The sequence below is a fragment of the Vicugna pacos genome, unplaced genomic scaffold, assembly GCF_048564905.1.
Source record: "Vicugna pacos unplaced genomic scaffold, VicPac4 scaffold_20, whole genome shotgun sequence".
NCBI lineage: Eukaryota > Metazoa > Chordata > Mammalia > Artiodactyla > Camelidae > Vicugna > Vicugna pacos.
The window spans coordinates 30,853,715-30,881,214 of NW_027328741.1; the positions used below are offsets into that span (position 1 = coordinate 30,853,715).

The 27,500-nt window shown below is 54.5% G+C and overlaps 1 long non-coding RNA gene and 1 other non-coding gene across 2 annotated transcripts; one reads left to right on the forward strand and one right to left on the reverse strand.

The window, feature by feature from the left end:
• Positions 1–3,088: 3,088 nt before the first annotated feature.
• LOC140694198 (uncharacterized) lies at positions 3,089–6,432 on the forward strand. Its single transcript, XR_012069949.1, has 3 exons — positions 3,089–3,609; positions 3,819–3,928; positions 6,237–6,432. It is a non-coding gene; the product is annotated as an uncharacterized lncRNA (long non-coding RNA).
• A 2,040-nt stretch (positions 6,433–8,472) lies between these two features.
• LOC140694246 (U6 spliceosomal RNA) lies at positions 8,473–8,581 on the reverse strand. Its single transcript, XR_012069991.1, has one exon. It is a non-coding gene; the product is annotated as a U6 spliceosomal RNA (small nuclear RNA).
• Between the last annotated feature and the right edge of the window lie 18,919 nt (positions 8,582–27,500).

Genomic DNA, 27,500 nt, shown 5'->3' on the forward strand with positions numbered 1-27,500 from the left:
CAGCTGCCCGTGGCCCGAGGGATTGTACTCTGTGTGCCTATGCGGCTTACCTGGCCTCCTGTGGCCCCAAGGATCTCTAGTTGACCGGGCGTCCTTGGTTATTGGATGATCTGGGTTGCTTCACGTCATGTAGGGATTTTTAGTTTGCATGCTTGGCTTAAGTATGTGTGTCTTTGTCTGTCTTTGTCTGTCTGTCTGTCTGTCTGTCTGTCTGTCTGTCTGTCTGTCTGTCTCTCTCTCTCTCTCTCTCTCTCTCTCTCTCTCTCTCTCTCTGTATGCGGTGTCTGTACGCATGCGCGTCCGTGTCTATGGACTTTTCTTTCTTCGGGCGGGTAGGCGTCATTTGGCTTATTTGATTTTTTTTTTTTAAACTTTTCTTCCCCGTGTTCCACGGTACCATCGTGTTTATCTATTCTACATGTGGAGATCCCAGTCCCGTCCCACCGCCCTTACCCCTGACAACCTCAAGTTTGTAATCTGTCGGTCTGTTTCTGTTTTGTTAGTTCGTTCGTTCGTTCGTTCGTTCGTTCGTTTTTCTTTTGGAAATCTGTTCACCTAGGACTATAACTGTTTGTACGAAACAGATAGTAATAGAATCTCAAGCCCATCCTACCGAGAACAAAACGTTTCAAAGAGAAAGAAAGGAAGGAGAAGGGGGAAAAATAAAAGTCTCTATATTTTCTTGCTTCCCTCTGTCACTCCTGATGGTTTAGATGTCTTCTTTTACAATTTTGTGTTTATTCTGTTTGGAATGAACGGGAGTGATCACCTTTCCGGGGATGAGTGTCTCATGTTTGTACCGTCCTGCTTCTTCTCTATTTAGAGTAGACCTGTGGATGTTTCTTTTCGCATGGGTTGAGTGTTGCAAAACTCTTTTAGCTTTTGCTTGTCTGTGAAGTTCTTTACCTCTCCTTCTATTCTAAAGGATAGCTTTGCTGGATAGAGTATCCTAGGCTGCATTGTTTTGTTTTGTTTTGTTTTGTGTTTCATTCAGGAATTTCAATAGATCTTGCCAATCCCTTCTGGCCTGACGTGTTTGTGGAGAGAAATCCGCTGAGAGCCTTATGGGGGTTCCCTTGGAACTCACTCTTTGTTTTTCTCTTGCCTAAAGGCATTTAGGATCATTGCTTTCTCCTTGACTCTGACCATCTGGATTAGGATAGGTCTCGGTGTGGGTCTGTTTGAGTTCTCCCTGTTTGGCACCCTCTGAGCCTCCTGGACTTGGATATCGGATTCCTTCTTTAGAGCTGGGAAATTTTCAGTCATGCTTTCTTCAAATACCTTTTCGACCCCCTTGCTTCTCCCTTCCCCTTCTGGAACCCCTATTGTGCGTAGATGGGCACGCTTTCGATGGTCCCGTAGGTCCCTGAGATTGTTTTCGTTGTTCTTTATTTGTTTTTCTCTCAGCTGTTCTGATTGGGTTCTTTCTGTTGTCCTGTCTTCTGGGCCACTTATTCGCTCCTCGGTGTGATCTAGCCTCCTTTGGACAGCCTTTAGACCACTTCTCATGTCAGCCAGTGAGCTGACCAGTTCTCCTTGACTCTTCTTTAGAGCTTCGATTTCGTTTTTGACGTACAGTATACATCTAAACACTATCACTTGGAGTTCCTTCGGTACTTGGATCTCTCCTTTTTTGAAATCTTGATCTAGCAGGCCATCCGTGTCTATTTTGTGGATCGTGCTTTCAGGGAATTTCTCTGGCTCTTTTCATTGGGAGTGGTTCCTCTGCTTCCTCATGCTGCTCCTATCTCTCTGGCACTGTGGCTTAAGGAGTATCAGTTATCTATTGTGGTCCTTAAGGAGTTTAGGTATTTATCTAAAGCCTATACAGGAATAAAACTTTAAAAGGGGGGGAGAGGGAGAGGGAGAGGGAGAGGGGGAGAGAGAGAGAGAGAGAGAGAGAGAGAGAGAGAGAGAGAGAGAGAGAGAGAGAGAGAGAGAGAGAGAGGGAGGGAGGGAGGGAGGGAGAGGGAGAGGGAGATAGAGGGAGACGGAGAGGGGGATAGGGGGAGAGAGAGAGACAGAGATAGAGACGGTGGGAGGGGGAGGGGGGTGGGGGAGCCGGATTTTAAAAGAATGGAGGAAAAAAAGGTTTGAAAAGAGTGTACAAGCAATAATAGAAGAGCAAGTGGAAGCAGAAGAGCGATCGAGGTGAGACGTCTTCTAAAAGCCTTTAAAAAATATAAAAGATCAGAAAATAAAACACAATTGTTTCAAAAGTAAATTTTTAAAAGGTAATCGGAAATAAAACAGACTTTAACAAGAGATAAAACACAGGATTTGAAAAGGAGGGAGAAAGAAAAGGTTTGAAGACACTGTGTAATCAATAATAGAAGAGTAAGTGGAAGCAGAAGAGCGATCGAGTTGAGACGTCTTTTAATAACCTTAATAAAAAGGAGAAAAAAGATCGAGAAACGATATCTGAAACCTGTAAATAATCAATAACAGGAGATCTAAACCAAGAGAAGAGAAAAAGGAAAGGGGGTGGATGTTTAAAAATAATAATAATAAAAAGATTTTCAAGGAAACATTTAAAAGGGATTAAAACCGTCAATGTAGACGACTGTTCAAAAGTCAAGGTTAAAAAGGTAACAGAAGGTAAAACCGATAGAAGAGAGATTAAAAAAGAGAAAGGAAAAGGAAAAAAAAAAGGGGGGGGGGGGGACGTGTTCCCGGCACCGCGGTCGGATGCTGCGTTCCTCCCGGGAAGGAGGGTGGCTGGCTGGCCGCCCGCCCTCTCCCGGCCCCGGTCGTTCTGCTGCTCCGTGCGGCTGTGTGCTCCGACTCGGGTCGGCGGCGCTCCTCTCCGTAGGTGGGCTCGGGGAAGACCGTGGAACCGCCCCGCCCCTAGCTGCGTCCCAAAACTCGGCTCCTTCTTAGTCATGGTGGCGCGAGTTCTCTGAGGTACCGGGGCAGAAATATCCTATCTGCCTCGGGCTGTAAACGAATCTCAGTCCTGCCTAGAAGGCTGCGGAGCCCCCGGGTGCGGATTCGAGTCTCGGCCCCGCCCCCGCCCGCATGCTGCACGCCAGAGGCTATGGCGGCTGTGGCTGCGTCCCGCCTCTCTTCTCGCGAGAAGCGCCGGTGATGGCGCCGCGGATCTGAGGAGACGGAGGCTACGGCGCCCCTCCCCCCAGGGCACACCGGCCGTGTTGCTTTGCCTTTCTTTTCCCGTCATGTATGGGGGGGGCGGGTTGTTCTGCTCTGTATCCCCTCCCGGCCGCCGCCCCGGTCCTCCGCCCGGCTCGTGCGGCCTGTCCCGGCCCCTGGCTGCCGGCCTGCGACTCGGGCTGGGTGTCGCGGGGACCCTCTGTGCCCCTTTCACTTGGATCGGTCGGTCAAGGGGTGCTCTGGGTAGATCTGAGGCTCGGGGGCGCCCCCTCCGTCCCGTCGGCCTCTCCGTTGGAGAGGGGCAGTTTTGGCGAACGAGCCCTATTCCTCCTCTGCCGCTCCCTCCCCGCGGGACCGGTCCCTCCCGCACTGTTTTGCTTTTTACTCTTTCTTTTCTCCTTTTCTCCTACCAGATTTTGGGCGTCTTTGTCTTTCGAAGAGGGCGGTGTTCTGTCGGAGTTCCGCAGGTGCTCTGATTGGCCGAGTGGGTCCGTCGATGTGAGTTTTGGTGTATTTGTGGGAGAGGGTGAGCTACGAGTGTCCTTCTACTCCGCCGTCTTGCTTCTCCGCGGGTTATTTTTGAAGAGTAGGTGCTGGGGATTGAACCCTGGGCCTTTATTTTTTGCATGCTAAGCACGGGCTGTACTGCTGGATCTCTAGGCCCTCCCCACCGCAACACCCCCCCCCCTTTCCCACCGCCTCCATAGTACTCGATGAATCTCCTGACTAGATATCTATGCTTCCTTGGAATGGGGCCGTCCGTTTCTTCATCGGATGGATGGACGTCTGTGGATTCGTCTCGTTTCTCTCCACTGCGGTGGGTGGCATCGGGGCGTGGGGTGGGGTTGAGTGGCGTGGGCTGGGAACTGTTCTTCACGTGTAGAGGTGGAGCGGAGCGATGAGGATGGTGACTTTTTCCCCCGAGTGCTCACGCCGGGTGATGGAGGCCTGTGGTCTCACTTGGAAGAGGACTCGGGTGACTGGAACAGAGCCCGTGTGGGGTCGTTGTGGAGGGAGGAACTCCACCCCCCCAGCCCCAGCCCCAGCCCCAGCCCCGGCACTTGTACCTCATCGAGGGACGGTCGGCCGAAAACAAATGAAAGCTGTCAGAGGTGGAGGTGGGGGTGGGGGTGGGGGTGAAGGGGTGGGTGGGTGGGTGTGTGTGTGTGTGTGTGTGTGTGTGTGTGTGTGTGTGTGTGTGTGTCCCCGTTCCCCGTACCACAGTCCCTGGTCGAGGCCCCCCGAGCGGAGAAACGCACGCCAGGCCGTCCGTGCTCCTGGTTGTCCGGCCGTGTGTCCCCGCCGCCCAGAGATCCCGAACCGTCCCGCTCGCTCCCCTGCCGGGTGCCGTGTGCCACCTGCCTGTCGGCCGGGCGCTATTTTAGACACTGCGAAGAAGTCGGCCGGACGGCCGGGCCGGGCCGGGCCGGGCCGGGCCGAGCCGAGCCGAGCCGAGCCGAGCACGTCCAGGCCGAGGTGGGTGGTGCTGGGTTCGGAGGAGTGGGGTACAAGCGGGAGGCGGGCGTCGATGGAGGGGAGGGGGAGGAGGAGGGGGAGCAGGGATGACGATGGGCTGGGGGGCTTGGCGTGTGGGGTGGGGGTGGGAGGGATGGTAGCCATCCTATGACTTTCTCTCCCCACCCCGCCTTTGGCAAGTCTGTTAGAGTGACGAGGTTGTGCTGGTTTCTGGCTGGTGCACACCATAGTGATTGTGTTCTTCTTTTTCCTGGTCTTTTTCAGGAACCCTCGTCCCGAGGGACTGAATCTAGTGCCCTGTGCTGCGCGGTACGACCTAGGGGTCGAATCTGCCAGGAGAGGTCTTACAAGGATCTGGAGGATCCTGGAAAACTGCTACCATCCGGAATCCTACATGGATATTCAAGATCTTGCGGATGGATGGACGGACGGAAGACGGATCGAATGGAGGCCCCGCCCCATCCCCTGGACCCCTTGGCCCAGGAGGATCGTGATGGGTCTGGAAAGGACTCTTCCGACGAGGGTCTCGGGATGGACTTTCTCGGTCCGCGGAAGGTGTTTCTGCACAAAGAGGAAGAGAGGGGCGTTCTCGGCCGGAGAGCCCGAACCGCCTCCTTTCAGGGATCCGCTCCAGTCTGGGTCGGGGTCGGGGTCAGAACGCGACCACCGACGGCTCCCCTCCCTCGTCTTGGCTCTCCAACTTGGGAAACCCTCCTCCCTGCCCCCTCACCCATCTTCTCGTCAGCCTGCCTCCAGCTTCCCCGTGCCAACTACCTCTCTCATGCTGCCGGACTTTCCTCCCCCTTGGGCCGCCAGGAAGCTCTCCCACTCCTCCACGTGCTTTGGCTTGGAATCCCTGACAAACACAAGCGGTGCTGGAGGGTGGGGCCGGGGGCGGTGGCAGAAGGACTCCCTTCATCTTATGGGAGCGACTTTTATCTCCATAGGTGGCGATTGAGAAAACACATAAAATCACTCAGAAGAATACCCATGTGTAGTCTCCCGGACCTAGATCCGTGTCTGTCTGTCTGTCTGTCTGTCTCTCTCTGTCTCTCTCTCCATTTCGCTATTCTGTGTGTGTGTGTGTGTGTGTGTGTGTGTGTGTGTGTGTGTGTGTGTGTGTGTGCCTTTCTGTCTGTCTCCCTTGTCTCTCTTTCCTCTCCTCTCCCCTCCTCTCCTCTTCCCTGTTCTCCCCTCCCTTCCCCCTCACCCCTCCGCTCCTCTCTTCTCCCCTCTCCTCCACTCCTCTCCTCTCCCCTCGCCTCCTCTCGCTTCCCCTTCCCTCCCCTCTTTTCCCTCCTCTCCTTTCCTGTCCTCTCCCCTTTTATCCCTCCTCTCCTCTGCGCTCTCTCTCTCTCTCTCTCTCTCTCTCTCTCCCCCCCTTCCCTTCCCTCCCTCCTCCCTACCCCCCAACCCCTACCTTCACAGGGCCTCATAGATTGCAATCGGTTTCCATGAAATGTGATGAAGAGGGAATGAAGTTTAGAATGATATCCCCATGCCATCGAAACCTTCTTCCCCAGGGATAGCGAGTTATTTGTGGTTGTGTTTGTTTTTGTTTTTCTTGTTGTTGTTTTGGGGTGCAACGAGGGCACAGGAGGCGTTGGGAGTGAGGGTGATGTTTCTCTTTCTGTCTGTCTCCTCCTTAGGAAGGATTTTAAGAGGAGGGAGGACTCACAGAAATCTACCATCTCGTCTCGTACTGCAGCTGTGTTTGAGCTTCCTATACGATCTGGGCGGAACACTCCCCACCCTCACCTCAAGCCGCCATCGCCGCCCCCTCAGCCCCCAGCACCCCCGTCCAGTCCCGCGCTTGGGGCGGTGGTTGGGCATGGGGGGATGTTGGCGGGGTGGTCGTTGGTGGGGGTTGGGGTGGTGGAGGAAACCGGAAAACAGACCACTGTGGCACGTGGCTGACTGGGGCTTCAGGGTGAAGGAGGATGAATAAAATGGCCGGAATTAGGCTAACGGATTGCTTCGTTTTTGGGCGGGGGGGGGGGGAGAGGAGGGGAGGATCATTAGGTCATTCATTCATTCATTCATTTGCTTGGGGGGGGGGTGTCATTCGGTTTCTTATGCTCGCCCTTAAAACGGTCGACTCTTCTGACTGACCGGTTGCTGCTCACGGTTCCAGGCCCGTTGTTGAAACTGGAAGCTATCGATCTTACTGTTTCTACTGTATTTCAGTCATTGCAAGTCATCATCGTGCTGGGTCTCTGAGTCCTTCTCCGAGGAGAAGGTCGGTCACGGGACTACTGACCTGACAAAATAGCCTGAGTGACCAAGAAGGCCACACCTTGAGTGCTTATGAGATAATGAGATCTAACCGCCAGCCTCTATAGAATGGGTCACCTGGGAGGCATCGTGACACCATGCTGAGTCTTCTGATGAGAAAACGATTCTGTGGATGGTGATCGATGCTTGATTGTTTGAGCTATGGCTCTAGAACCACCCCACCCACTCCATCCCCAAGGTGGGTACACAGTTTTGAAGACGCTAGCCTGCTGTGAATCCCCTTTGCCCGGCAGAGCGATAAAATGACCTCTTTTCTTCTAAGCTCCAAGACCTTGTCTCTGGATTCTTGGGCTCATCGGGGACGGGGGCCGATCTTTCGGCAACAAGCGTGCTTCAGAAACAACGGATGCCCGAGAAGGACACTCTGCCTCTCCCTCTTCTTCCGGGCCTGAAATGGGGAGGAAAAAATATCGCTTCCCCTGGAAGCCGGAGTCCAGAGCCCGCCATCCGGAGGGACTTCTGGCTTGGCCTTCTCCTGGGGTGGGGGGAGGGCACGCCACCGCACGTGTTCTTTGTCAACTCCCCGTTTCTCTCTTCTCGAGTTATCTCTTTGGGAAGGCTCCCACACTGGATGAAAACAGACAGACAGACAGGCTGGTATCTCTCCCTACCCCACCCTTCGCCCCCCAAATGACTGATCTTCTGTCCCATCAAAATCACCACTTGTTTTCCAACGTGGCTTTCTTGGATCCTGGAGGACTGACATCAACTTAGAGCCAAGATGGGCACAGAACTGAAGGACCTTCTCGGCTGGCCTAAGAAGTCTGTCATCGTGATGTGGGAGGTATTCTTCGAGGGACCTATCTGACTAAGTGCTTGACGGCCTTTTGGACTTTGAACCAACTTGGAGATAGGAACTAGGATGAGAGGGCCCCCGAAATAGCTCAGCAAACTCTTCTCCACCCTTAGAAGAGAGACAGACAGATAGACAGACAGACAGAGAAAGAGAGAGAGAGAGAGAGAGAGACAGACAGACAGACAGACAGACAGACAGACAGTGTGTGTGTGTGTGTGTGTGTGTGTGTGTGTGTGTGTGTGTGTGTCTGTCTGTCTGCCTGCCTGTCTGTCTGTCTGACGGTCTGTCGGTCTGTCTGCCTGCTTATTGTAGGAACTCTCTGTCAATGGAAGTATAGTTGACTTACAATGTTGTGTTCATTTATGACGTACGGCATAGTGATTCACTTATTCACACACACACACACACACACACACACACACACACACACACACACACGTATACTTTTTCAGGATAGGTTATTACAAGCTTTTGAACATAGTTCCCTGTGCTAGACAGTAGGACCTACTTGTGTACCTAGTTTGTATAGGGTGGTTTATATCTGCTAATCCCAAACTCCTGATTTATCCCTCCGCCTTACCCCGTTCCTCCACCCTACCCTGTCCCCTGTGTTAACCATCGGTTTCTTTTCCATGTCTGCGAGTCCAGTCTGTTTCTGTTTTGTAAATAGGTTCCTTGGAGTCTTTTTAAAATGGAGTTATTTATGTATGGATGGGTGTCTTGACTTACTTTCAGATCCCACCTAGAAGTGATGGCATAGGATATCTGTCTTTCCCTGGGTGACTGACTTCACTAAAACTATGGAACGCTTCACGCATGGGCGTGTGTCGTCCACGTTCAGGGGCCGTGCTGATCTTCTCTGGATGGTTCCCATGTTAGTCTATGTCCTGTGGCAGCAAGTGCTTTCCTTAGGGTTTTTGTCTCAACCTGAAAGCCAGCCCGGAGACTGAAGGTCTTCTAGTTGCCTCCACTATCTGCCTAGGACCCTCTCCACGAATGTTTCCCATTTTCTCTCACCCTTTTGCCTTGGCATCATTGAGTACGAAAACGCTCCGTCTCCTGAAGCCTTGCAGACTGAAGCTGGACAACGGGAGGTAAACGTCAGAGAAATGGCCACAACAGCTCCTGTGGAAACCATCCTCGGGCCTGTTTTCGGGGGAGCCGCTCAGAGAGTTGAGCCGAACACCCCAGGACATCATCAGAGGCATTTCAAACTGCTCGAGCCGTTTCGATGACCCCGATGTGTGGAAATCTCCTACCAGACTGACCCCCTACTCCCGGCCCTGAATCTGGTTTCTCATCTGCTCCGACGATTCACCTTTGTGCTGTACTTTGGTTGTCCACACAAGTGCCTCTTAGGCGATACCTGACTGCTTGCTCCCTAGGCCTAGCTTCAGAAGCCCATCGACACCACCGCCTCCTGAGACGAGATACTACAACGGCAACAGTTTCCTTGAACAGACCTGTTCTCAGAACTAAGAAACTGGGTCCATGAAACGCAGGCCCCCTAGGAAACCATTCCCTCCCTCCTGCCCCCAGACCGCACGCACGCACGCACGGACGCACACGCACACGCACACGCACAGTCAACAGCCCAGCTTTTAATGTGTAAAACTTCCAGGGAAGTTACAGAATAGGGAAATGTTGGGGTCCAGAGTAGGCTGCCCCAAAATGTGCCCGATGGATTATGCTGAATGAAAGGGACTTCACAAGTGGCCAAGGGGGAGGGTATAGGTCAGTGGTAGAGTGTGTGCTTAGCAAGCAAGCACAAGGTCTTGGGTTAAATCCCCAGTACCTCCGGTCAAAAATAAATGCATAAAATCGAATTCCTCTCCCCGCCCGCCCCCCAAAGTATACACTGCTGTATGTCAACTCTGTCTCAATAAAACTGGAAGGAAAAAAAAGGAAGGAAAAAAAAAAAAAAGCATGATTTAACAAAAGAAAGAAACAAACAAAGAAAGAACTGCCCGAGGCAAGAGGAACACTCTGTCCCTCCTTTCTGCCTCCCTGGAAGCAGGGGAAAAAGAATTTTTTTTTTTTTTAAAGTCTCCCATCCCAGAGGAATCTATCAAGTCAGAGGTCTGCTTCCATGCCCTTCCATGATTCTCAAACGGTTTAGTGGGGTTTACCCAGGTTAGGAAAAGGAGGGGACTCCTTTGGCCTGAGACCAGGCGAGATTCTCCCCCTCCCTCCCGCCTCCCTCCGTGCAGTTGGGACGGGGTGGCCTAAGGGTGGGGAAATTGAAACCAAAAAACAAAAGCCGTTCAACGGAGAGGAGCCGGAGGCCAAGTCAAAGGCTCTGACCTGAGCACAGAGCTTTCTGCATTTGAATGAAGCGATTGAACGAGGCCCTGCCGAATGGATCCTCCTGACGTCCCCGCCCCCGCTTCCAGGAGACAGTCCAGTCGATTTAGGACCCGATTTGGGACCGATCGGTGGAGGAGGCCTGGGCGGCGGCGGCAGTGGCGGCGGCGGCGGCGGCGGCGGCGGCGGCGGCGGAAGCAGCGGCGGGGGGCGGGGGGGTGCGCGGGCGGGGGCGGGACCAACGGTCGCTCCAGCTCTGCCTGCCTGCCTGCCTGCCTGCCTGCCTGCCTGCCTGCCTGCGGGGCTGAGGCCTGAGGGCCACGCTGGTTCCTGCCACTCAGGGAAACTTGTGCGGGTGTTGCCGAAAGATCGCCCCCCCCAACCCCGTCCCTGACGAGCCAAATAACCCAGAGACAGGGTCTTAGAGTTTAGAAGAAAAGAGGCAGCTTGATTGCTTTGCTGGGCAAAGGGGACTCACAGCAGGCTAGTAGTGCCTTCCAAACTGTGAACCCGTCTTGGGGTTGGGGTTTCATGCTTCTGTGGACGAACAGGTTGGAGCATGAAAGGGAATCACAACAGGCGGGAGCATAAAAGGTGCTCATGATCAACAAGGGTCTCTGATAAAACTTCCTCCTAAATCTGGATGAGTGTCTGGTAACATGGGACCTCCTGGTGGTCTAGTAGGTCATCAGCCCGTGACCTTCTTTCTCTGGTCAGACTCACCTGGCGGCACCAGCGCCACGGAGGAACTCGGGGTGGGGGGGTGGGAGGGGGCTGGTCGTTCTCCTGAGCTTATCCTCCCGTGACTCCCTTCCTGGGGAAAGACTCAGACGTCAAACATGATTGTCAATTTGAACGATCAGAGGAAGGTCCAATCAAACAGTTAGAATCGACAACTTTAGCTGCTTTGAACAGTGGGCCTGGGGCTGGGAGCGGTGTCTGGTCAGTCGAGTTTGCTGATCGTTCTAAAAGCAAGCAGTAAGCATAAAGCCCAAAATTGGCTTAGCCTAAGTGCGGCCACTTCATGATTCCTCCTTCACTGGGGGCCGAGGCGTGGGGGAGGGCGGGGGTGGGGGACACGACTGAGGTGGCGACGAACTTCTCCGTGAATGCTCGGAGCCGAACTGCTCTCTGGGCCTAGGTCCAAAAAAGGCCTGAGTCTCAGCTATGACAGGTTCTCTCTCTTTCTGGGCACATGGACTGACTCGCCCCGCATCCTCCCATCCTGTCAGACCCTTCGGACACGCACCTCCACCCGAGGAGTTCTTTGGCCTCGTCCAGAAAAAACAAACACACGCACGAACAAAACCAACCGAGCACACAGAAACCCTGATGATCTCCTTGGACCCCATTCACTTCGGAGAGTCCCTCTCGTAGAAATCCCCTCAGCTCGATGATTTCACCATAGCCGCCTCCCTTTCTCTGCCGCAGTGACCCCCACCCCCACCCCCACCCCTGCGTGGGCCCTGTCCCTCTACCTATCAAAAACCAAACCCCAGGAGAAAAGAAAATCAGAATGCTGCTTTGAGCCACTGGATCTGTGAAAGGAACCAAACAGAAAGCCGAAATAACCAAACCAGCCGAACACCGAAAGCGAACAGACAGATACCCCAGAAAGAAGGGCACGCTGACCCCGGCCCCTTTCCTTCCTGGAATCAGGACATAACATACATCTACACCCCCCCCCCCCTCCCCGGCCAGGGCCTGTCTTTGCTCAACCCAATAGAAGAGCATTTATGTTTTGCCAGTTTTCTGGGTCCTTCTTTGTTTCATAAAACTGAGAAGAAATACGTGTGGAAGTTCTCTCCTATGAATTGAACAGACTGAAGATCCTTTAAATAACCAAATGAGGTGGAAGTGCCGAGAGTACCATACGGGAACACACCGAGACACATCATCATCAAATTGACCAAAATTAAGGGTAAGGAGAAAATATTAAAATGAGCGAGAGAAAAGCAACAAATAACATACAAGGGAACTCCCGTAAGGTTATCAGCTGATTTTTCAGCAGAAACTCTACAGGCCAGAAGTGGGTGGCACAACATATTTAAAGTGATGAAAGGGGAAAAGTGACAGCCAAGAATACTCTACTCAGCAAGGCTCTCGTTCAGATTTGAGGGAGAAATCAAAAGCTTCACAGATAAACGAAAGCTACAAGATTTCAGCACCATCAAGCCGGCTTTACAAGGAATGTTAAAGGATCGTCTCAAGTCATCAAACCCTAAGAAAAGAGAACAAAAACATGACAGAGAAAGGGAGGGAGGGAGTGGGGAGAGAGAGAGAAAGAGAGAGAGAGAGAGGGAGAGAGAGAGAGAGAGGAGACCTACAAAAGATGGCTTTGCCTGTTTAGGGTCTTCCATTGTTCCTTATACATTTTGAAATTGTTTGTTCTAGTTCTGTGAGGAATGTCGTGAGTATTTTGACAGGGGTTGCACGGAACCTGCGGATTGCTTTGGGTAGTGTGGCCATTTTGATAGTATTGATTCTGCCAATGCAAGAGCACAAGACAGCTTTCCATTTCTTTGTGTCATTTCAGATTCTGGAGTATAGGTAACCTCCTCGATTAAGTTTATTTCTAGGCATTTTACTGTTTTTGACGCAATGGAAGTGTTTATCCCAGTTATAAAATTCTGGTTTTTAAAGTGGAGGAGGGGAAAAAAAAAAAAAAAAAAAAAGGAAAGGAAAGGCCACAAATGGCAAAATATCCTTCTTTCTTACGGGTGAATTGTATTCCATTCCGTGTGTGTATATGTGTGTGTGTGTGTGTGTGTGTGTGTGTGTGTGTGTGTGTGTGTGTCCCCTCTTTTTATCTATTCAAATATTGATGTGCACTTAGGATGCTTCCGTATCTTGGCCATTATAAATGATGTTGCTGTTAATAGCAGGGTGTGTGTATCTTTTTGAATTCATCCTTATTTTGCGGTTGGCTTTATTCCTTTGATAACTATGTAAGTTTAAAAAGCTAAAGCGCTAAACCTTCCTGGAAACAATGAACAGTACATATATGTAAATTAAAAAATATGTGTGCAGTAAAAAATTAAAAAATAAATACATGAATAAAAAAGAAAGAAAGACAAGGAAATTAGCTATCAAGCCATGAAAGACATGGAAGAAACTTAGAAGACATCTTACTAAATCAAAGAAACCGGTCTGAAAATGTTACCAACTGGACAATTCCAACCAAAGGACATCCTGGAAAAGGCAAAGCTCTAGAAACAATAAAAAGATCGTGGTATCCAGGGGTTTGGGGAGAGGGAGGGAAGGAGGAATGAACAGATACAGCGTGTGGGATTTTTTTAAGGCGATGAAATTATTCCGTCGGATACCATAGTGGTGGCTACATGTCATTATGCATTTGTCAAAACCCATAGAACGTACGACATCAAGAGTGAACCGTCATGTAAACTATGGACTTTGATTGATAATAGCGTGTCCATGTCGGACCATCAGTTTGACCAAATAGGCCACACTGATGAGGGATGTTGAGGGGAGGGGAGGATATATGTGTGGGTGGGGAGGGCTGTGTGAGAACTCTCTGTATTTTCTGCTCAATTCTGCTGTGAGCCTGAAACTGCTCTAGGAAATGAAGTCTATTAATCAAAAAACAAAAACAAGAACAAACACAACGAAACAAAACAAAACAGCCAAATGAGGTGAACCAGGATTCAGTCATCCAAAATGGAGCTGGACGGCCAGTGGGAGGAACTTGGTTACAGACATAGTCTTGTTTCGGGGAGGGGCACGTTGTCCCCTCCCTCTACACATCTTGAGTCCTCTGGGCTGGACTGATCCAAAAATGGACCCCAGACGGATCGTTGAGCAGGAGCGACAGGGAACCTCCTGTCTTTCATTCAAGCACTCATGTGTCCCCGAAGCAGGCAGCTTTTCTCCGTTTTAGGACAAGAAATCAGCCCTTTGTGCGAAATGGACCGGGCTGAGAGACTTTGGTTTTGGGTGACCCGTCTGTGAAGAATCGAGACGGAGTTTGGGTTTTGGGGGGGAAGCCCCTGAAAGAAGTCACGAGGTTGGTTGGTTTTCTCTAGGCTTCCGGGGCCTGAAGGCTCTCAGTGGGAGATCAGGGTGATTTCCTAAGTCCAGATGCAGGGAGGGCACCCTCCACGGAAGTGATTGATTTCCCGCTTTCAGGGAGACAGAAAGAAGAGTCTGAGGGTCCGGTCCCTCTTGCGTCTGCTGGCCGGCCCCTCGGCTTCTTCGGTCACTCTCATTTCTAACCTATCCGTGTGCCACGGAGGCACATACATGTTTGGGGTGGCCTCCCCTGGGTCCCGACACCGGCATCCATGGGGGGAGGGGGGGCATGAGTGGTCAGAACTGTATCAAGCTCAAGGGCGCCACCAACCGGTTTCAAAAACAAATCTGCCAGCAGCTGCTAGCTGCAGCCTTGTCGTTTCAAAGTTCCCGCCTTGCTCTTGTGGTGTTTTCTTTCGTTTCCCCTTCTCCACTTGCCCCGTGGGGTAGTCTGGTGACACACACTTCCAGTGCTTCTTTCTTGCATCTGTGTCTCCTGGGCTGCAGTCCTAAGAACCCCCCCATCCCCCCCCGGCCCCCCCCCCAATAAGCTCGTTTCTTTACCCTCCACCAGGTCTCCTGGCTTGGGAATCTCGGTTCACACCATGTGTCTCGTGTCCTCTCTGAATTCATGGGCCCAGCCATCCACCCTAAGGAGACGGAGGGAGGGAAGGAAGGCTTTGACCTGGCGACCTTCCTTGCCGGCATTCTCCGGATTTCGGACCCTTCAGTGTGCCACCCGCCACCCGCCATACCACCCTCACCCTGAGGCCTAGCCCTCGGGGCTCCGTCCACGCGGAAACCTGAACGCGGACGGACGGACCTGGATGGCGGGCGGGGTGGGGGTGGGGGGTGGAGGGGCTTGCTTCATCACCGCCGGAACCGTGGAGGCGACCGAGACAGACGCGTCCTTCAAGAGGTGAAGGGACACGTAGCCCGGGCTAGGTCCGTGCCACGGCATGTGATTTGGCTCTAAAAAGGAAACCAGGGGCCCGTGGAGCCGAGAGACCTGTGGGAGACAGGCGGGGCAGTTTCTGCGTGCACATGACTCCCTGAAAGGAGCCAATCTGAAAAGGTGGCATCCTGTAGGGTACCGGCTCTGGATGACGTTCATTCTCAAAAGGGCAAAAGCCCAGAGAGGGTGAAAAGATGAGTGGGGTTGTGTGTGTGCGGGGGTGAAGGTTGTGTCTCTCTCTCTCTCTTTCTCTCTCTCTCTCTCTCTCTCTCTCTCTCTCTCTCTCTCTCTCTGTGTGTGTGTGTGTGTGTGTGTGTGTGTGTGTGTGTGTGTGTGAGTGTGCGCGCGTGCGTGTGTGTGTGTGTGTGTGTGTGTGTGTGTGTGTGTGTGTGTGTTGTGGCGGGGGGGGGGTTGTTGATGAATAGGTGGAGCACAGGGGACTTTTAAGCAGCAAAACTCTCCGGTAGGTAGGCCCACGATGGGATGAAAACCAACGTGTTGGGTATGGCATTCCCTAAGATGGGGTGAACTGAAAGAACCCTTCTGGGTGTCTGCCCCTCAGCCGAAGTTTAAAGTCCTTCCTAAAGCCAGAAGGTAAAGACCCCCGTGAGCAATCTGAGCGGCCATTGCTGAGGGGTAAGAGCGAGGCCAGTGAATCCAGTGAAAGACTGACTGACTGACGTGGGGTCCTGGGTCCCTCGGCTCGACCCCCTTCCCCGGGAAACCGAAGCCTTCGACGCAGGGATGCGCTTTGACACGCTTATGTCTCATCAGAGAAGGTTTCTTCTGCCTGGCATTGTGTGACGGGGCCGAGAAACCCGTCCTCTCCTCCTTTGCATGAGGTAGCCGTCGCTCCCGCCTTGGCGCAGCGGTGAAGAAGGCTACCAGAAACACGGTTCTGCGTTTCTCTCTATACCGTGGGCGAGCGTCACGGCTTTTCCTTGCGTTTCACCATGCAGTCAGAGGGCATTATCAAAACTAAGCGTGCCATCCAAATTTTCCTTTTCCTTTTTTAAAGTGACTGTCAAGAACTTAGGCAGCATCGAGTGAAAACGTTGGGCACCTTCATCTCTTGGTTTGTATGGAGCCAGCTAGGTCATCAGACCCACATCACCATGATTTCTGAATTCTAAGATACTTTCCAATCCATGATATTGTACATTCCTGGGTCCTGGGATGTCATTCTGGTTGATCAGGTCAAAGGGAATGTGTCCCTCCGTAGCACTGATTAACACGTCAGCTTATTTAAACGACAACAGAGGAAATTCCCTTCGGGCGATATTCATTCCACACGCTCAAGGAAACCGATAGGTTGTGTGCCTGAGCCCACACAGTGTGACGCAAGAACGGGGTGGGGGTTGAGGGAGGGGGAACTCTGGCTAGTGTCCGGGACCTAACGGGAGATAGAGTGGAGGGTGATTTTTGCCCTTCTTCAGGGTCAGGGTGAATCGGCCCGAGGTTGACTTGTGCGCTCAGAAAGAGGGCCTTTATCGGATGCCCCGAGCCGACTTTTCTTTTCTTCTTCTTCTTCTTTTCTTTTTTCAGTTTTATTGATATAGGTTTGACATACAGCCCTCTATCAGTTTCAGGTGTACAGCACAATGATTTGACTTCCATAGATTGTGAAGTGATTATTAGGTAACTTTAGTGAACATGAAACAACGATATTTTAAAAGGGGGTTTAATCAACAGAACTGCTGTTTATGATGATCATCTATTCCTAAGAGAAAGGACAGATGAACACTCCAAAATGCAGGAAGTGCATAGGCACAGAATGATGAACAATCTTTACCCGTGCAGACGTTTTGACACCAGGATACGTGGAAAGCTGAAGTCTTAGAACATAGAAATATTTGGCTCTCCATTTGACCTGGAAATCTCCTTGTTGGAAAGAAGCTAATTTCTCCTCCTCATCCTCGTCCTCGTCCTCTTCCTCCTCCTGTCTTTTTAATTTAAAAAACAAATTTTTTTTTTAACAAAAAGTTTTTATCTTTTTGAAGGGGGGACGGGTCGTTAGGTGTCTTTATCTACGTTTTAAGTAATTATTTAGATTTATTCTACGTTTTCAGTGGTGGTAGTGGGGACTGAGCCCAAGGCCTTGTGCATGCTGAGCACGCACTCTACCGCAGAGCTCTACGCTTTCCCAGAAAGGAGCAAATTCCTAAACATAGAGCTGGATGAGCAGGTCAGCTTTTTGATCTCATAGAAGCAGCGGCCCTGTTCTCTGGGGGAACCGTCCTTATCTTGTCCGTCTCGACAACGTCAGAAACGTCTACATAGCTCACAATGGCCTGAGACTGAGGCCAGGGGGCTGAATCAGGTAGAACCTGAAACCAAATGGAAGAAACAAAAAAAGGGGGGGGGGGGCACGCGGAGGCCTTTTTAAACGTGCACACTGCTGCGAGGGCTCCCTCGTCGAAACTCTAATTCGCAGCCTTCTTAAGGAGAAATATACATCTGAAACGTCTTTTTTTCCACGCAGAGTTTAAAAGCTTTCACCCTCCGAGCCGAAAAACCTTACCCGTCCCATCGGTTCTTTCTAAGTGAGTGGGTTCTCTAGTGTCCTACGCGTCTGCTGGGAAACAAGCTGCTGGAAAACAAGCAACTAGAAACCAAGCTGCACCAACATTTCCATGAGCTTAAAATCTTACATTCACACTTAACTTGCTTAAAAATGCACACGCTTGCTTTGTTTTCATGTTTTACACAGTAGATGACCTAGAACATGCATGATGCTAAAGAAATTGTGTGAGGGGCAATCCTGAGATTGACCGTGAGGGCACAAAGGATGGCAGATATTTCCTTAGGGTAAAACAATGGACGGTCATGGGAAGCCAGATCAGCCATTAACAGAACTTGGTTCTGGCAGGAAAGCATGCGGTTTAACCCCGGGGAAATATTTGCTATCTCGAGATGTCCCAGAGGCAATCACAGGATATACGCTTAGAAATTTTGCATCCCCGGAGGAGGGTGATTGTTCCTGGAAGGGTTAGGCCTGAAATGAATCAGTTAGCCAGCAAGCAGAACTTCGTGCTTCTGGTATGAAATATCTAAAGCCCCACCTCTTTGATCGCATATCTTTTTTTTTTTTTTCCCCCCCTGAGCCGTAGACTCCCAATAAACAGGCTGTCGACCAGGCTTTTGGCACTCTAGATCCACGAGACCTTGAGTCCCCTGGTCCCATTTTTGCTCTTTACTTTGTCTCTTTGTTTCTTAATTCTTGCGTCGCCCGTCCTCAGACACGGTCCCGAACTGCGCTGGACGCAGCACCCGTCCTACCCGACTCATGAGTGACCTATAGTTTTTAAATGAAAGCTACAAAGTCTCTGGTCATGTCGATCTGCTGGTCTCGTCTGTATGAGACAGGGCATTACCTGAGTTTCAGAGACATACACAGACACACACAGACAGACAGACAGACACACACACACGCGCGCGCGCGCGCGCGCACACACACACACACACACACACACACTCTAAAGGGAAAAAAGAACAAAGAAAGAGAAAGAGAAAGAAAAAGGCTCAGGGGAATAAAGGATTCGCTTGCTCTCTGTGACATGACCCAGCAGACCTAGTTGTCACAAGACAGGAAGCTCAACTCTCCATGTTCACATTATGTGTTCCTGAGCTTTCTTGCAGAAAATTCTCATGCATTTCTTTCCCCTCACGGAAGTCTTCTCTATTCCCCACAGAGCCTGGGGCGATGGCTCTGCACCCTGGAGGCGCCTGCGGCCGAGCCAAGATATTGGATGATTTGTGGAAGTGATCAGTGATCCTGAGACAAAGCCCTTCCTTTAGGTAGAAAAGCAAGTGGCCCCTGCTGCTCAGGGAGCTGGTGCTCCCCTTCCCCCCCTCCCGTCATGCCACCTTCTCCTTTGTGCACAAGCTATCGCTTTCGCAACAGAGCTTGGCTTGCCTGAGAGTCTTGTGGAAGCCATCCTCATTTCTATGGTACTGCCATCCAAGGATCTGGAAAGGGCCCAGTCCCATGTATGCATGTAGGCACGTGTGTACGTCCCCGGCTTGTAGGCCTGACGTGTTTCTCCCTCCATATACACTTGCCAGAGTTCATTCACGAAAGAGCTCTATGGAACTGGTTTTCAAGGGAACATGCAGGCAGGGAATGCGAACAGGAAGGAACCCAAATGTTTTCCTTCAGGTTGACATGATCTGGGACAGATCCTTCCATCCAGAAAACCAAATGTCAAGGGATTGGTCTCGTGAAAAGAGCCATGTCTTGATTGTGATGAGCAGCGTTCGAGGTGAAACTTTTTGCCTCCCTAGGTTTACCCCGAATCCTTGAAGTTCCTGTGGGTTACCTCTGTCATGAAATGTGTCAGCCAGAAAAATAAAATAAAATAAAATAAAATAAAATAAAATAAAATAAAATAAAATAAAGAGTCTGGGAGCGATGGCTGGCTCGGTCTCAAGTCTCAGGAAGTGTTCACATCCCAAGCAGTCCTGGGGGGTAGTGTGTGTGTTGGGGGAGGGGGGAGGCGGCCCGTCTCTGAAAAATTGGTGCCTCCTCCACGTAGTTTTTGGTCCCTTGCAACTGGAGCGTCTGGCGACGTCCCTGGAATGTTTAGATCGTTTCCAAAGAAGATGAGATACGGAAGCGTTCGTTCCTGGCTCCATGAGTCGAAGGGGACGTGCTTTGATATCCTTCTGATAGGAAAGACTCGAGATCTGTCAGTGTGTTGGCCGACATGACTGGTATACCTTCGGAGGACGGATGGACCGACAGACAGACAGACAGACAGACAGACCGGAATACACACATACTTACTTACTTACATACGTACGTACGTACATACGTACATACATACGTATGTGCATACATACATATATACATACAAGTAAAATAAAATAAAATAAAATAAAATAAAACAAAACAAAACAAAACAAAACAAAAGGATGCTGTGAGGAGAAAGTGTCTGTTTCTGGCTAGGACCAAATCGTGTCCGTACGTGGACCGGTTGGGAAACACTTGTGTCCCAGACGGTTCACCGTGACTTCCTCGTGAACATTTGCTGTGACCGATTCGGGCTTGCTTCGGAATAGTCACGGTCTCCGGAATAGTCACGGTCTCGTTCTGAGGAACGTCTCCTGGAAAGCATGTGGAGACCATCTTCGTCTGCCGTCCTTAGGAAACGTTCCAGCAGAGCGGGTGTCCGAGAGCCTCTAGGGGCGATGGCTATGCTTAATGGACTTCTGTCCATCTTCAGGCCGAATTTCGTGGAAGCATGCTGATCTGGCCAGCTGACAAGTCTGAATGGGGGTGATTTTTGGTAGAAATGCGCGTCCTTGGAGAGACCAGGGGAAGGGGAGCATGTCTCAGTGGAAACTCTCGTACAGCGTGATAGAGATGAGAATGCGGTTCTGTGTCATCATCTTTGCGTGCTTCCCGCCACCCTCCCCCTCCCCACCCCGCCCTGCCTTCCACTGATACGCTGGGCCACGTCACGCGTGCTTCGAGTTTTCTCCGATAGTTGGCCAACGCTCTTCCGACTCCCGTTGCCCATGGTTCTCCCGCTTTGGACTTGGCATCCTCGAGAACCAAAGCCGCCCTTTCCCTGAAGCCCCGCCGAGCCGGACTGAGCAGCTGGACATCTGCTGGAGAGAGATCACTGCCGTGTCCCCTCTCGAGACCCTCCTCCTGCCCATTGCTGTGGAGGCCGCTTGGAAAGTGGACCTGAACCCGCATGCGTTTTTCAGGCCGCCCGAGCCTCTTCGAGCCCGACGCCTTGACATCTTCCAGAGTGGTGGCGCTCCGGACTCACACCCGGGGTTTCTCGTTGGCTTCGGCCACGGACCTTTGTCTTCCTGGAACGAAAGACCAGACCGGTTTCATCAGGTGGAACCATCTGCCTGGTGGCGGGACTGTCGTGGAGCCCTATGGACCACCCCGAAATGTATGTGCAGCCCAAGGGTGATCTCTCCAGCTGAACAACCATCGAGGCCCAAAAGGATCCCCCCCCGCCCCCGCCCCGGGAAGAAAGAAACTTTGACCTTGACCCTTAGCTGCCCGAATGAGAATTTGGATCGGGGTTGGGTAGGGTGATGGAGATCTCCCTTGGCCCAGTTCCCGTGCGCAGGACTTTCAATGACTGTGTCTTCCTGAAAGGACACCCGCCCCCTGACCATGCTGTCTCGTCATCAGTTTGTTTCCACGAGGGATGAAGTGTCATTGTGTGCACGGCAAAGTTGGCCGCTGCCTGTTCGGTCCGCCATCGCTCCGTAAAGGACCGAGGAAGTGTGCGTCGTGACCAGTGACAGATTTCGGAGCCCGTGGGTGGTGGACGGGTGTGTATCTGTTATCCAGGTCACGCGCGACGCGGTGTGTCGTGGTGTGGCCCGCCCGGCCACCCCACCTCCCTTCCCCCATGGAAAATCAAGAGAGAGTATTGCCCGAGACAGACGAAAGTGCAGCCACGAAACCTAAAAGGATGACCCTGGATGTCAACTTGGAGGTGGCTAGGAGACGGCTGAGCATGCATAGGACCACACTGCCACCGTGTGGGATGCTGCACATGTGTCGCCGTCGTGGTTTTCAGCTCCTCCACCTATTGCCCTCACCTACATCCACTCTTTATCTCACTGAACTCTTTTTGAACTCTTTTTTTTTTTTTGGGAAGACAGTGAGAATTTTCTCTCTCTCTCTCTCTCTCTCCCTCCCTCCCTCCCTCCCTCCCTCCCTCTCTCTCTCTCTCTCTCTCTCTCTCTCTCTCTCTCTCCCCTACTCTCTCTCATAATTGACCTGACAATAGGATGTCAGTTTTCACGTGTCCAACATAGCGATTCGGGATTCTTCCATGTTCCACGATGATCACCGCGATGAGTCTGGTTACGGATCCGTCACCGGACAGCGTCATGACAATAGTATGGATTGACTCGACTCGCCCTGCTGTCCATGACAACCCGTGATTAATGTATTTAATAATTGGAGATAACTGGAAGCTTGTACTTATTCCTCTCCCTCACCCATTGCACTCATTGTTCCTTCTTGGTATCCATGAGCCTGTTTCAGCTTCCTTGCATATGTTCCTGCGTATTGTCTTGGGGATTCTGCCTCGAAGTGACAACATCCCTCTTGGACTTAGGTCACTTGGTTAACATCATCCCCTCAAGGTGTAGGTCTCTCCAGACCACGTGACACTGTCCATTCGTCCATCCGCGGGCCCTTAGTGGAACTGCCGGGTCTTCCAGGAGTTTCCTGTGGGATGTTTTGAGGGACTTCTGTCCTGTATTCCCTAATGGCTTTCCTCCACCTCCGTTTTGCCCTCTCCCCCTCGCCCCCACCGCCAACCCCTGTTCCGTGTTGCCTTCTGTCTTCTGTCGGAGAGCGGATTCTGTCAGGTATGAGTCCATAGCTCTGTGTCCGCCCGCCAGCCCGCCCACCCGGCCCCATCGAACGGTGGTCTCTATCACATGTTCCGTCAGAAGCAGGCACTTTCTGCTTGTTTTTGGAACTTGCTGTCGTGATTCCAGGTTCTGGGCCTGTCTGGATATCTCTTAAAAACAGAAATGCGTGCGTTTTCCCCCTTTTTTAATTGTTTTTGTTTACTTATTTATGTATTTACTTGCTTACTTATTTACATGTATTTATTTATTTAGGCTTTTTTTTGTTGTTGTTGTTCTTGTTGCTGTTGTTGTTTTTGGTTGTTGTTTGCTTATTCGGGGAGGGGAGGTAATTCGTTTCTTTTGCTGGTTTGTTGCCTGACTTAGTGATTGCCTGACTCACCGACTTCCTTATTTACTTGAACGGAGGTCCTGAAGATCGAACCCTGGACCTTGCGCGTGCTGGACAGGCACTCTGCCGCTGAGTTCTACACACCATCCTCCCCCGCCCCCGCCCCTTCCCCATTTGGATACAAAATAATTTTTTTTTTCTTTTAAACTGAAAAAGTCAGTTTGGGTCTCCTGCCCGTGTTTCATCATTGGTTTGTTGGCTTCTAGGAGGTGGAGTTGACCGAGTTCTTGGACTGTTTAGGAGAGGAACCCCTGATGGGCTGTGGTGGTGCTTTTTCTACATTTTTGTTTGTTTGTTTGTTTGTTTGTTTGTTGTTGTTGTTGTTTTTTGTTAAAACCCCAGAGTAAGTTCTACAACTTGATTTCCCTTTGGTGGTGGGTTTTGTCGTTTGTTTTCATGTTTTTTTTTTTTTTTCCACATGGGGCTACAGTTTCCTTGTCCACGTGTGACTGTGTGTCAAACACACACACCGACACACACACACAGACACAGACACGGGCACACATGCACACACAGACACGCGGATGCCCATGCACAGTGTTGTTCTGTGTAGATGCACTGAACCTCGATTTACCGAGCGGGTGGCTATCGACTCGCCCCCCCCCCCCCAACCGCCGCCCGCATTTTTTTGTTTTTCCTCCTCCTCCCTGTGGTTGTGGTCAGCCGTGCTGACGTCCGTGTTCTCACGACCGACCGCGAGTGCGTTTTCCCCACGCGCCCATTTGTTGTCTTTGGGCTTTGTCGCGATCTGTGCCAAGATCGATTTTTCTTTCCACTTCGATGGGGTTGACGGTCTTCATCCTTTCTTTTCTAGCTTCTGGGCTTTGCCTGTCTGCTTTCAAAAGACCTCCTGCATTCGAGAGGACGGACTCCAAAGCCGATTCCTGCGTTGTTCTCGGAGCGCTCGCCTGGTTTCGGTTTGCCAGCCCCCGCCTTCCCTCCCTGTTTCCCTCCTCCCCTTCCCACCCCCCCCCCCCCCGCCGCCGGGAACCCGGGATCTCGTCCTGGTCGCTCTGGGCCACCCGCCGGCGTGTCCGTGTGATCTCCCCCGCCCGGGGAATCGCGTGGGGAGCGCGTCCCCTTCGCGGCAGCCGCCCGCCCGGCCGGCCGTGTCTTGCCAAACCCCGGCTCCCTCCGTCCTCCCCGCCCTGATCTGCTGCCGGGGTGGGTCGCGTCGCGTCGCGTCGCCTCATGCCGCCGTGCCGTGCCGTGCCGTGACGAGGGTGAGCGGGCTCCGAGGCGGACGCCACGGGGTCGCGCCGGCCGGCCGCCCGGCGCCTCAGCCCGGGACGGTCTCGGGCGTTTGGGCGGCCGGCGGTCGGGATCGGTTCCGGGGACGTTGGCGACGGCTGTCGGGCGCCATCTGGCTGCCGCTCTTGAGATCGTCCCTCTTCTCCCGAGCGTCGGCGACCTCGGCAAGGGATGGGGCTCGGCGGCGGGGCCCGAGGCAGACTTCGGGGAGGCTGGCGACACCGGCGGTGACAGTCCCCGTGGCGCTGAGCCGCGGGCGCGTCCTGCTCTCGGCGCAGATTGGACTCGCAGGCTGATGAGGGGGTGACTGTCGCCGCGCTCCCGGGATCTCGTGTGTAGGGGGAAGCCGTGTGGCCTGGCCTGGTCGACCAGCATCCGCCTGTGCCCCTGCAGCCGCGGGGACCGACCCGAGCCGATCGGACACGGCCTGCGCCGTGCCGCCGCGGGGGAAAGGGACGGGGTGTCCCGCGCCCGGGCCGCCGGCGGCTAGGTGGTCCGGCCCTCGTCTGTGTCCCTTGGACGACTGCTCCCGAGGCGAGGAGCGGCCCGGGCCCAGTGCGGTGAGGCCGGGGACGGGCGCGCTGGGGTTCCCGGTCGTCGGAGGCGCCTCCTTGGATGAAATGTTTTCTGAGTCCCGATGGACCCGGAGACGTGGCTGGGCCGGCCCCTGTTGGCGCGGGAGGCCAGGGAGGGCGCCCCCCGGCCCGTAAGCCTGCCCGCGTGGGTTCCGGTGGCATTTGAGGGACCGAGACTTCATCCGGACTCGGGGACCGGCACGGGGGCGTCCTGCGAGGGATGTGGGGGAGGCAGGCTTTCCCCGGCCCGGTGCTCGGGAGCGGTCCCTCGTGGGGGGCCCTCTCCTCGGAGGCGCCTCTGTGGCATCTCCCCGAGTCCCCGGCCACGCGGGCGAGAAACGGGCAGGGCGTCCCCGGCCCGATCCCGTCTCCCTCTCGTCCCTTCCCCTTCCCCTTCCCCTTCCCCTTCCCCTTCCCCTTCCCCTTCCCCTTCCCATTCCCATTCCCACTGCTCCTCCTCAACCCCTCCCCCTCCCCCTCCCCCCCCCGGTCGATCAGATGGCCCCCGAGAGCTTCGGGGCTGCCATTTATGGGGGTAGGGCTGGGGGCAGGTGGCCGGACCGAGGTCCCGGGGCCCCCCCTGCAAATCGTGGACCCGACCCGTTTCCGGGCGCTGTCATTTTTCCTTTCGTGTTGGGCATTTTCTGCCAGCAGATAGGTGCTGACACGGTCTTTCTCGGTGTCTGTCACCGAGTGTTGGGTCTCCGGACGCGTGTGGGGCTCTTGGGCTTTGTCTCTGCGTGAGCCCTGGCCTGGTAGAAGCTGACTCTGCTTCTGACACTTGAGCCGCCCGCTCGGGCCTGCGCGCCGGCTCTCGTGTGTGCGTCCGGCTGACGTGGCCCGTGGTGCCGCCTCCGGTCTCTGGTGGCCCGAGGGCGGTGGGGTGAGGTGGCGGCGTGGGTCTTTTACCCCGTGCGCTCCCTGCCGCAGGCACCCGGTGGTGGCCGGCACGACCCCACCCTCCCAGGCTCCGTGCCGCGTGTCAGGCATTCTCCGCCTGGGGTCGTTGGCCACTCTCCTCGTAGAGGAACGAGGAGTGGGTGGCGCCTGGCGAGGCTGAAGCAGGCCCCCCTCTGGTGGTTGTCCTCGCCGGGCCCTCCCTTCTGGCTCTGGGGCTTCCCTGCCCCATGGCTCGCTCGCTCGCTCGCTCACCTGACCGATGTGGTGACGTCATGCTCTCCCGGGCCGGGCCTAAGCCGCGCCAGACGAGGGACGGGACGTTCATGGTGAACGTGGCCTCTCTTCTCGTTCTGCCTGCGGGCCCCTCGCCTCTCCTCCACCGCCCGTGGGTGGCGGGGGCAAGGAAGGGGTGCGGACTCCGGCCCGACCTCGGTCTCCCGTGCCTCGTGGTGTCGGCGGGGCCGGGGTCTTGTGACGCGGCAGACACCTCTCGCCTCCTCGCCTGCTCGGCGTCTTGTCTCGCGAGCGGCCCTCCCCCGCGGTGGGGGAGGGCTGCCCCCGCCGCCACGCCACGTATCCCCTCGCCGGGGTGCGAGCGTGTCTCGCCTTGGCCCTCTGTGGTGCCCCTGGAGCGCTCCAGGTTGTCCCTCAGGTGCCCGAGGCCGAGCGGTGGCATCGCTTCCCGTCCCCAGCGTGTCCTCTCGGGTAACCCCTGCGGTGGTCGTGTGTGCCGAGCCACTCTCTTGAGCAGTGGGGGAGGGGTCGAGACGGTAAGCGAGGCGTGGCCCCGCTCCCCACCCTCGGTTGGGGCCGGGGCCGCCTCCTGGTCGTCGTCCTCACCCTGTACGGGGGGGACTGACGTGGCCGGGCGCACGCCGGGTGGGTCCCCCCCTCTGCGGGGCTCGCGCCCGGGCGTGGGAGCGGACGTGGTGGGGCCGGGTGATGTGCCGGTGGGGGCGGGCGCCTGTCTCGTCCCCACGCGGCCTTGGGTGCGTCTCCTCGCGAGGCGGCACGGGCTTTCCCCGGCCCCGACCGCGAACGCTCGCTTTTCGGCCCGCTGCTTACCCCTACCGCAGGCCCCTCCTGCCCAGCCGAGCGCTGACGTCCACCTCGGCAGACTTCCGTAGGCCTGAAGGGGGCCCCCGCTGGGTAGGGGGCGATGCGCCCTCGGTGAGAAAGCCTTCTCTAGCGATCTGAGAGGGGAGCCTTGGGGGGTACCGGACAACCCCCAGCCGCCGCTCCTCCATCCAGAGCGTGCAGTCGCCACGGGGAAGCGACTGCCGCAGCGTGTGGGCAGGGCCCCGCCGCTTTGGCGTGTGGGTTGCGCCGGCCCCGCGGCGGGGCCGTGTGCTGCTCTTTGCCTGCTGTGGCCCGCGCCTCCCCCCTCCGAGTCGGGGGAGGGTTCTGCCGGGCCGGGCCGGGCCCGGCGTCTGGCGCGGGGCCGTGCGAGCGCGCGTGCGTGCGCGCGGGCTTTGCCTCCCCGGTGCGTGCCGTGGGGGGAGGGGCAAGGCGGTCCACCCCGACTTTGCCCCCCCGTTGTCTCCCCGCCGCGAGGAGCCACCCCACGTGTTCCGGTCCCGAGCCGCAGCCACCGGTGGCGGTGCGTGGGCTACGGGTCGGGCCGCCTCGCTCGGGAGCGTTTCCCCGGGCCGCGAGGCCTGGGGGCGAGCCAGACGAAGCAGGATGATGTGGGTGGTGGACGGACAGACCGGACAGACAGACGGACGAGTGAGCGAGCGGAAGGGGCTACCCTCTGGAGTGGGGGTTAGCCTGCTGCGCGCGAGTCCCGGCGGCGGGGCCGGGGTGTGGGAGGAACCGCCGAGGGTTGGCTGAGGCCGGCCGGCGTCCTGGGCGTCGCGGGGCCGCCCCCACGTGTGGGGGTGGTGGGATCCTGCGCTTGTTTCCCCGGCGGCCCGGTCGTGTCTCGGGATTTCCCCTTCCCTGGGCTGGTGCCCGCCCACACCCCCGACCCCTGCGGCCGTCGCTCTTGTGCGCGAGCGGCCCCTCCTCGTCGTCGCCGGCCCTCCCCTGCCCGGACCGATGGCCACCCGCGCCGAG